This window comes from Penaeus vannamei, chromosome 5, assembly GCF_042767895.1.
Source record: "Penaeus vannamei isolate JL-2024 chromosome 5, ASM4276789v1, whole genome shotgun sequence".
Lineage (NCBI taxonomy): Eukaryota > Metazoa > Arthropoda > Malacostraca > Decapoda > Penaeidae > Penaeus > Penaeus vannamei.
This window is the reverse complement of record NC_091553.1, coordinates 42,636,518-42,647,770: the sequence shown is the minus strand read 5'-3', so window position 1 is coordinate 42,647,770 and position 11,253 is coordinate 42,636,518.

Sequence of the window (11,253 nt, the reverse complement as noted above, 5' to 3'; positions counted from 1 at the left end):
TTTTCACACCCTCTGCCATTCACCCTTTTCTCTCCCCCTGGCTTTGTGCGATAAGACAGGGTCTGCCCTGTGTCAAGCCGCCCCATGCTTGTGGTGGGGGTTGTCTGGATCTTGAAGGGCTTGCTTATTTTGAGATATGTAAAACAGGAGGGAGCTATCTCGAACGCCCCCTTCTTATCACTGGGTCCGCCACCAAGGGGTTACCGCTGCCACAACACGCACTTGTGTGAGGGGGCCGTTGGCGCCTCTTATGGGGGAAAATTTCTGTATGTATGTATGCATGTGATTGTGTGACAAACCCGTCGGCCGATTACAGTTTTTCGTTTCGCCTGTATTCCACAGCGGCCGTCTCTAACGCTCTTTTCTCCCGACTGCTCTTTGATGCGCCGCGATGGGTGAAATAACAGCCTCGGACATCGTTTCGTCCATTTTTTCTTCGCAGAATTGGCTGTAAATCTTATTAAATTTTGTAGCTTTCACGGAGTGATTTATTAGCCAAGAGATTCTAATCTTCCCTCGCGGTGTTGCTCTTGCTTGTGTTTATACATTATTATCTACCCATGAATATGCATAAAGGCTGAGTGGAGAGAGTTACAAACTCCGCCACCAAAAAAGCGGCGATTGGATCCAAGATTGTGTTTTCTTTCTTCTTTTTAAGGTATTGGAATGTTTTGATGTTATCCTTAGAAGTTCATAAACGCTAAGGAAATGCATTCTTCATCGCTCAGAAGCCACATCTGCTGTAATGAGTCGGAAAAAAAGAATTACAAATTGCTGCGACGATGTCACCCTGCCGTGGGAGCTGCGAGTGAGAGAATAATCCAAAGAAAGCACGGGGCAGTGAGGAGATATTTACACCTTGTTTTAGGAGTGGGGCGCGAATTTCAGTCCCGGAATCTCCGTTGTGATTTACATAAATAACTATAAATAAAAGCCTTCTGGGGACATTGAATGTGTAAGTGAATGTGTGAACGTCCACCTAGAGGAGAGAGGGCGGCCCGAAGGAGGCAGGAGGGCTCGGCGAGAGCGATGACGACGGCCAGCCTTATCGAGGGAGGCATCGCCACTCTGTTTACCTTTCTGTTTTTCTCTTTCTTGTCACCTTGCTTGTGTTGATTACCCAACACGAGGTAGTGTGTCAGATAATTATGATTTATGATATTATAAGGAGCTTTTGGAGAAGCTGTAGGTGCTGCTTTTACTCAAGTGTATGTTTTAGCGAACATTTGAGCGTTTGAATCAAAGCTGGATAAATATTTTAGTAACCGGTAAAAGACTGCATCTAAGGCATACCGCTTGGTAAGTTTCTTTCGCCGGGAAAGGAGCCCCGCACACGCATCCGCAAATCCGTCACACACGCAGACAGATCCTGATGAACTTGAATTTCCCAAAGTTCATGCGCGCAACTTACTAAACGCGACCATATGGTCATTATCCTCAAGTTGACTAAGTTCTACACTAATCTCCGAATGCAGTGACCATGTACGTGTCAGTTCAAAGTGTGCCGACTAATCGCCTGCTGTGTGAACCATCACACGGCAGGGGTGGGGTCAGACCTCCGCTGGACACGCGAACCCTGTGGCAGAGCCTGGGAGTGCCATGAAAAGGCTCGGCGAAAAAATATGTAAACACATATATCTCCAGCTAAGGGCCATTCGGGAAAGTTACCATTTAAATTTACCATACCGAATCAACACTAATGTGCCCACTGGTGAGAGATTGCCATTTTCGTGCATCGCTCTTTCTCTGACATAATTTTTTCTCTTGCTTTTTTTTCTTTTTTTGTTAGGATGCAAGACGAATAAATGTGCCAAACTCATCCTTGCCCTCCCGGCCCTTCCCTTCCCTCCCTCCTTCACTTCCCTTTCTTTCCCCTGTCTTCCTTTCTTCTCGTCCCTCTCTCCCTTCTTTCTCCCCTCCCTCCTTTTATTCTTCCCTCTCTTTCATCTTCTCCTTTCTTCCCTCCCTCCTTTACTTCTCTCTTTTCCTCTTTTCCTCCCTCCCTCTTGTCTGTCTTCCTTCCCTCCTTTACAACGCTTCCTTCCTCCTCCAACCTCTCCTCCCTCCCTCCTTTCTTCCATATTTCACTTTCATCTTTTCCTCCCTCTCCCTCCTTTCCTTCCTTTCCTTCTTCCTTCTTCTCCCCTCCCCTTCATCTTTTCCTCCTTGCTTCCTTCTTCCCTCCCCCCTTCTTTCATCCTTCTCCTTCATCTCTTCCTCCCTCTCTCCCTCCTTCACTTTCATCTTTTCCTCCTTTTTTCTCTTCCTTCCTTCATCCCTTTCCCCGTCTGTCCTTCCCTCCTTTATCTAACTCACCCCCACCTTCTTCGCCCCGTGTTTACCTGACCTCTTTACCAGTTTTCGAATTTAGGGCGTGAACTTTGTCCCTTCGCCGCAAGGGGGATTTGCTGAACCTGAGTTTGGGTTGTAAGTCACTTCAGATCATGTCTAGAGTGTGTATGTGATAAAAGAGGGGGTCGTTTGCGTTTCAAGAAGGTAAAAGGGTTCGTTGGTGTTTTGCTTGTTCTTGCCCCGGCTCCCCCCCCCCCCCCCCAAGCATGCTCTCTTCGTCTTGAACAGCAAAAGCACTTTTTAACCCCAAGGGAGAGGGGGTAGAGGTACTAGGGGCGGACGGACCTCCTACTGTGTCTCTTTATTCTTTTATTTTTTATCATTTATTTTGTCGCCGTCATTTGTCCTTCATTAATCCCATTATGTTTACCATTATCACCATCGTGACCGTCATCATCATCATTATTACCATAACTATTCATCAACATTGTTTTCATAGTTCTTGTCACCATTATCATCATCATCCACATTATTTTTCATATTATATTTGCTTTCGGTGAGTGACTGCCTGTTTCTGCTAAGTGCTAGGCTAACAAAAGGTACCGCTTGCATATTAATAACAACAACAAATAATTGAAAGAATAAATGAAAATAAAAGATAATGATATTTAATTTAAGCTTAAGGGAATTAAGAAAAGCAAAGTGTCCGTTTACACCTACATTTCCATTATTTATTATCTGTATAATTCCTTTAACAAACACTCAAGCTGTTATCAAGCCCATCATCAGGTACAAGCATGAAGTTAAGAGGTTGTGACGACCCACGTGGGCGGGACCCTCCCGAGGGCGGCGCTGACGTCACGCCCGTGTCCACCACCAGCTCACCACAGATGACAGACTCACCACACCCTCGCCCAGCCCCTTGAGAGAGAGAGAGAGAGAGAGAGAGAGAGAGAGAGAGAGAGAGAGAGAGAGAGAGAGAGAGAGAGAGAGAGAGAGAGAGAGAGAGAGAGAGAGAGAGAGTGAGTGAGTGAGTGAGTGAGTGAGTCTCTCTCTCTCTTTCTCCCTCCTTCCCTCCCTCCCTCTAGTTCTCCCTCCTTCCCTCCCTCCCTCTCCCTCCCCCTCTCTCTCCATCTCCCCCCCCCCCTCTCTCTCTCTCTCTCTCTCTCTCTCTCTCTCTCTCTCTCTCTCTCTCTCTCTCTCTCTCTCTCTCTCTCTCTCTCTCTCTCTCTCGCTCTCTCTCCCTTTCTTTCCTTCTCTCCCTCCCCCCTTCTCTCTTTTCGTATGTATGTGCGTGTGTAGGCATGTGTGCCTTTCTTTGTGTGTGTGACTAAATGTGGGTTATGTGGGTTCATATACACATGTGTCCTGTGTTTATTTTGTTGTATGGGTAAATGTTTACCAATGTTTACATATACTGTTGCGTAAGGAAATGATTGTGTTGGGTTGGATAGTTTATTTGGAACAATGGTTATCAAAGTTTAATAGGGAATATTGTATTCATAAGCACACATAATTGTTTGTGTGTGTGTGTGTAATATTCATTCAATTATATATGCATACGTACGTACTCTCTCTCTCTCTCTCTCTCTCTCTCTCTCTCTCTCTCTCTCTCTCTCTCTCTCTCTCTCTCTCTCTCTATATATATATATATATATATATATATATATATATATATATATATGTATCTGTGTGTGTGTGTGTGTGTGTGTGTGTGTGTGTGTGTGTGTGTGTGTGTGTGTGTGTGTGTGTGTGTGTGTGTGTGTGTGTGTGTGTGTGTGTTTGTGTTTGTGTTTGTGTATGTATGTATATATGTGTATATGTACTGTGTATATATATGTGCACACATACACATTTATATATGTATATATATATATATATATATATATATATATATATATATATATATATAATATATATATATATATATATATATATATATATATATATATATATATATATATATATATATATATATTGTGTGTGTGTGTATGTATGTATACATATTTATTTATGCACACACACACATACACACACACACACATACACGAGTCGTGGCTCGGTTGAAGTAACAGGTGTTGTGCCATTTTTTCACTGCAACTTATCTCGTTCAATTGAAATGAAGGATTTGCATGTTGCTTGTTTTTTTTTTTATACTAGTTGATTTTAACCTCACGGTCGTTGAAGAAATGATTAGGGATATTTTTCTTTACTATTTAGCAATTATAGCCATTCCTAGTATATTTTGTGATCGATTTAGTGCTTATTAATTTGTTCAAAGAGTAAAGTTGCCGTGACATTTAAACGTCACTCGTTATTATTATTATAATTGTTGTTGGCATTGTTGTTGCTCTTGTTACCGACGTTACTATCGTTATAATGATTGTTATTGTTGTTATTATTAGTATTGCTATTGCTATGATTATTATTGTTATCTTCATCATCACCATCATCATCATCATCATCATGATTAACTTTATTATTATTGTTGATATTATTTATTATAATATTTATCATTATTAGTGGTATTATGATTATTATAATTACTAATGTTATTATCATAATTTTCATTATTGTCATTATTCATAATTATTATCACTATTATTAACATTAATATAATCATTATTATTGTCACCTTCAATTACATTATCATCACAATTATCATTACTATTATCATCATTACTATTTTCATTGCTACTTTTATTATTATTACTATGTGATGATTATAATGATCAACATCAGTATTTACTTTTTTGTTCTTATTTTTTTCGTTATTATTATTATTATTACTTTTATTGTTGCTGAAGTAATTCAGTTTCACTTAACAGACTGAAGGTGACGAAGGGAAGGTACTACGACAGACACCAAACGTTTTCGAAAATAGTCGAAAGAAATGCAAAATATACAAAAAAAAAAGAACACGTGTTTTTTTTTTACGATAGCGCCCGCGTGACTCATGCACATATACGCTGCCATTTAAGATCATCGGAGCATGTGGTTACAGGTGGCTACATACCGCATTGATCAGCGCTGATGAAGGAGGCCTGATAACTCCAAGTATACTTGTGTCTACTTACGTGTAATCTTGTATACTTAGAGTCGTCTTTGGTTTGTAGATAAGATGTTTTTTGTTTAGTTAACGTGGCGGATAATCGCTTGATTATTGGCACAGTTTATGTGCATATGTCGGTTATATCTCCCCATGGCCATTGCCATTTCCTCTTTCAAAAGGCAAGGATGTTCTTTCAGTGTGAACAGTGAACAATTTTCGTCTGTATGTTCCGTTCATTCATTTCGTTACTGTGAAACACGAAGTATATGATATGCATTCAGTACAAAGCTCTTTTTCTATATTCTATTTATTTTTACCTTTTTGCCTTCTTCGTTCTCAGATAATGTTTGACAGATAAAAATAGAAAAAAAAGAAAAAAAATATACATATATATATATATATATATATATATATATATATATATATATATATATATATATATGCATTTATTACGCATCATATCACTTGCATTTACTATAAGGCACTTACGTAATCCTCTTCATTTTCTCCACTTCATTTCCTTCGACCTCGTCACGTGATAAGTGCCAATGGTATGGGATATTTGATATCAGAAGAAAGAAGAAATAGGAGAAGAAGAAGAAGAATGTGAAGTACATGAGATAAAGAAAGAAAGAAAAGAACAAACGGAAAGAAGAAAATGGAGTAAATAATGGAGTGAAAGATGCCATGACAAAAAAAGGGAAGCAAAAACACCCACGAGGAAGACTGAAGAAATATTAGCTGCGACGATAAGTTACGAGGGAGAGAGAAAAAAAACAACAACAAAAAAGCAAAGCAAAACAAAAGAAAAACGAAGAAGAGAGAAGAAAAAAATGGAGTTGAGGGAACAGCTTGTGGGAAAATGAGGCTACAAGTGCGGGATTCGGGTAAGCGAGGCAGCAGGGGCAGCAGCGGTTGGTGGAAAAAGGGTTGCCGTTAAACCTCTCCTCTCTCGCCCCTGCCCGCAAACCAGGTATCTGGACTGTGTTGTGTGTCGACAGGGTGTGGCGGCGAGGGGACAGGTGCGAGGGGACAAGGGAGGGGATAGGATTACTTCTGTTCAACTCGTGTAAATCTCTGAGAGGTTGCTCCGTGTGGACTGCCGAGGGCGAGGGGGCCGGGCACATCGCTTGAATACCTCACGGTCTGTTTGGCTTTTTGGTTATGCACGCACTCACGCACACGAACTCATGCGTGAATATATGCGCACATACGCATACACATACGTACACATATGCACACACACACACACACACACACACACTTTATATGTATATGTGTATGTGTATGTGTTTTCTTACGCATGTATGGATGCATGTCTGTATATATGTAGGTAAGTATGCATATATATATATATATATATATATATATATATATATATATATATATATATATATATGTATATATATATATATATGTATGTATATATATATATATGTATGTATATATATATATATATATATATATATATATATATATATATATATGTGTGTGTGTGTGTGTGTGTGTGTGTGTGTGTGTGTGTGTGTGTGTGTGTGTGTGTGTATGTGTGTGTGTGTGTGTGTGTGTGTGTATACACGTTCATGTATGATGTTTTAGGTATTTTCGAATTCTTTTTACCAGTCATAAGTATTTCTCTCGTTTGCGCATATATAATTATCATTCTTATTCGATAAAGTTTCTTTAAATTCCAAGCCAGTTTATTTTTGTTTCAAATATTCCCTATGTTCCTTTTTCACGTCTTTTGCTCCTGTAGTCAACATACCTCATGTCAGCCGTTAGTCTCCTCGCGTCCCTTCTTGACCGCCGCTAATCACTTCAATCGCTCGGATCTAGCAACTCCCGCTACTTTGCCAATTCTTCTTATCTTACCTTGTCATCTACCGTTATTTTGAATCTCCTTTAAGTGATTTCTCCTTCACTGATAACCATCCTAATTTGTTTCATTATTACCTTGAACATTTTAAAAATATTTATCATTCTGTGTATCAGTTTAGTAGCAATTGTTCCCGGTTTATCACCTTTTCTTCTTCTTTGCTATTCATCTTTAAATTTGTCATTGAAGAGCATTCTGTGTGGCAAAGCATTGGAAATTAGTTTAACTTTCTTCTGGCAATGCTGGCTTGTCTTCCAACCTTCCCACCTGACATTGCTACATCGACATTTTCTTTATAAATACTAGAACCTAAGTGTATTCCGTTTATCAAGATGTTAGCATTTATCTGACTCTCTTCTAGCGATTTTCTCCTCATTACCAATCTTCCTACCTTAATATGTTAATTATAGTTTGATTTACGTTACATGCATCAGTTACAAAGTATATGTTGTGTAATTTTGTGCATCCTGTGTATCGGGATGACGGCAATATCTTCCGAAGGAGATTCAATGCCTGTTTGTTAAGATTGTACGAGGCCCGACCCAATGTATATTCGTATATACGGACATGCATATACACAAAGATAATATATATCTGTCTGTCTGTCTGGTAGTTATACATTTACCTCTCAATTTATCTGGTAGCTATGCATGTGTAGAGAGATATGGATTTAATTCTCTGTATATGGACATCTGTATAAGGAATATAGTTTGGGTCGGACCTCGCGCAATTTTAAGCAGGTTGGCCGTCCTCACTTCACCCGTACTTGGGATGCACACGTCCTCCATCGTCAGCTCCGGCCCCGTCCTCCTCCTCCACTTTCCGCTAGCTTTAATCACGCGTCCTTAGTGCCTCATCTGCAATCGATTATGGAACGCCCTTTATAACCCATCACCGCTCGCTGTCACCATATCCTCACACCAGAGGCCCTCATGCGTACTCCTCGCCATTTTTTGCTGCCCCGCGTTCCTCCCGCCGCCACTTCTTGCCGCCATCACTTACTGGTGGCCGGCGATGGTTCCCTTTGCCAGTGGCTTTTGTAAAGGCCCTTTCCGACCGGTTCTTACCTGTGTTGCACCGCGTCAGTGGGCGACCGACCGTAGTACTAATCTTTCCTTGTCGACGTGCATTGCCATATTGGATATTGATTGAAATTGAGAGAATTATGTGAGTTAAATATAGGTATCTGTTAAAACAAACTCTCAGGTGTATAATGAAAAACGCAGTTGCGAAAGCCTATTTCACTGCGTAGTGTATTTCTCTGTACCTTGGAAAAAACAAGGAAATCGGAAGTTATGATGTTTATATATCAGCATAATGGCCGTTAACTATACGATGTGTGTTTTGTTTTATAGTCCTTTTCTGAGCATTTTCTTCATTTTTCCACGCGTTTAAGTTTTTCACCCGAAGTATGGCTCTCCTCATAGGCCCTAATCACTTTTTGTTTATGTAGGATCCCCCTTCCCCCTTAATACTACACCCTTTCTTCTTGTGACCCCCTTCCCCTCCCCATCCCCTGTCACCTCTCCTATCCCTCCACCTTTGCATCCAGTCCCTCCCCGCTGGCTGGCCGGCCATTCCACTTCTTCCATTATGGCTCCTCGGGCCACCTCAACCTCCTTTCCTCGACACAAAGTGCTGGCCACGTCACCTCCGCCGCTTACCGTCACAGCCACTCGGGCCAGCGCACCCCCTGTCTTGCTCTCCCTTCTCCCTTCCCCCTCCATCCCCCCCCCCCTGTTTTACCCCTCCGCACAACCCCCCCTTCCCGCCTCGCCTTCCCCCTTTTGCGTGTCGCAGGTTCCCACGTGTAGAGTTACTGGTGCCGGCGCTGTTTGTTTGTGTAGGCCGGCGGTGCTCGCTGCCGCCGCGCCCGCCACCCCCTTCGGCGGCCGGAGATGGATCTTCCACTTAGCTAATTGTCTCCTTGTATCCTTGTGTTTAGGCCCAGGATTATCTGTCTGTCTCGGAGTTCTCGCGATAATGCCCCGCGGTCGTTCCTCGTCTTCAGGAAAGGGTGAACCGTCGTTGTTGTCATCTTGGTCTTTGTCGTCGTCGCCAGCGTCTTCGCCTTCGTCTTTGTCTCTGTCTCCGTAGAGGTCATGTTCGCCGTCGTAGGTGTCACAGTCATCGTCTTTATTTTCGTGTTTTCAGTTGTTTTCGTTTTCATTTTGTCGTCTCCATCTTCGTAGTCGTCATCGTCGTCTTCGTAGTCATCATCGTCTCCGTAGTCGCCACCGTCGTCTTCGTAGTCATCGTCGTCTCCGTAGTCGTCATCGTCTCTCCGTAGTCGCCATCGCCTTCGTGTTCATAGTCGTCATAGAAGTCTTCGTAATCGTCATCGTCGTCTTCGCAGTCGTCATTGTCATCATCGTCGTCTTCGTAGTCGTCTTCATCTTAGTAATCGTCGTCGTCTTCGTAGTCGCCATAGAAGTCTTCGTAATCGTCATCGTCTTCGTAGTCATCTCATCATCGTAGTCGTCACCGTCTTCGCAATCATCGTCTTCGTAGTCGTCACCGTCGTCTTCGTCATCGTCGTCTGCGTAGTTGTCACCGTCGTCTTCGTAATCGTTGTCTTCGTAGTCGCCATCGTTGTCTTCGTAGTCATCATCGTCTTCGTAGTCGCCATCGTTGTCTTCGTAGTCATCATCGTCTTCGTAGTCGTCATCGTCGTCTTCGTCTCCGTCTTCGCAGTCGTCGTCTTCATTTCCGTAGTCACCATCGTCCTCGTAGACATCATCTTTGCCTTTCTTATTCTTCGTAGACATCCTCGTCTCCACCGTCTTTATCATCGGCTTCACAATCCTCATCGTCTTCGTCATCGTCGCCATCAACATTTCCACCTGTGATGATATTTGTCCCACTTATCTTTTATATTCTCGTATATATGTATTTATTCATTCGTGCAGTTGTTTATATATTGATTGATAGATTAATTAGTTAGTTTATCTATTAACTTATTTATGCATCTGTTTAATCATTTACATACGTGCTTCACTTAATAGAAGTAGGGATAAAACAGCATTCGAGTTGCACAAAGGACGATATTTTGCAACGAGGATTCCGTATGATTGATGAGCAGATAATGTTTATTCAAGAACAGGGATTAATTGTAAATGTGGCGTTTGTTTGTTGTATGTGTATGTGCGTGTGCGTGTGTGTGTGTGTGTGTGTGTGTGTGTGTATGTGTGTGTGTGTGTGTGTGTGTGTGTGTGTGTGTGTGTGTGTGTGTGTGTGTGTGTATGTGTATGTGTGTGTGTGTGTGTGTGTGAGAGAGAGAGAGAGAGAGAGAGAGAGAGAGAGAGAGAGAGAGAGAGAGAGAGAGAGAGAGAGAGAGAGAGAGTGTGTGTGTGTGTGTGTGTGTGTGTGTGTGTGTGTGTGTGTGTGTGCGTGCGTGTAAGAGAGAGAGACAGACAAACAGACAGAAAGACAGACAGAGACAGACAGACAGACTGACAGACAGAGAGAGACGGTGTGTGTGTGTGCGCGCGTGTGTGTGCGTGTGTGTGTGCGTGTGTGTGGGTGCGCGTTCACCTTTGTGAATACGCACACATATAGACGTATCCTCAGAGACCATGCAATGCGGTACCACCAAAGTCGATCAGATCTGGACATAATCTCTCGCCTCGAAGTCACCCCGCTACCCAGAAAGTGACACAGCCGCGTACTTCGAATCGCCTTACGAAGAAGAAAGGAGCAAATGCCAGAGGAGGAGCAAGCATTGAAGAGATTAGACTTTACCGAGTGGAGATTACGCAGATTTATAAGGTCTACTCAGATTAGTTTTGATGTACAGTCACAGGTGCCTCCCGCTGCTCGTCCCAAGCCTTTTTATGCCCAAACTGTTTCTTAATTGCTTTTACTGCCACGCAAGTAATCCATTCAGGCTAACACAGATGTGTGTGATAGAGACTGGCAGATTAAAGTCTTGTGATAATAATTTAGATAAAGGAGGAATCAGTAATGTCGGAAGAATCCGCAGCCAAACGGGGGAAAATAAGCAGGCGCACACAAAGACAAGAATTTATCGGGA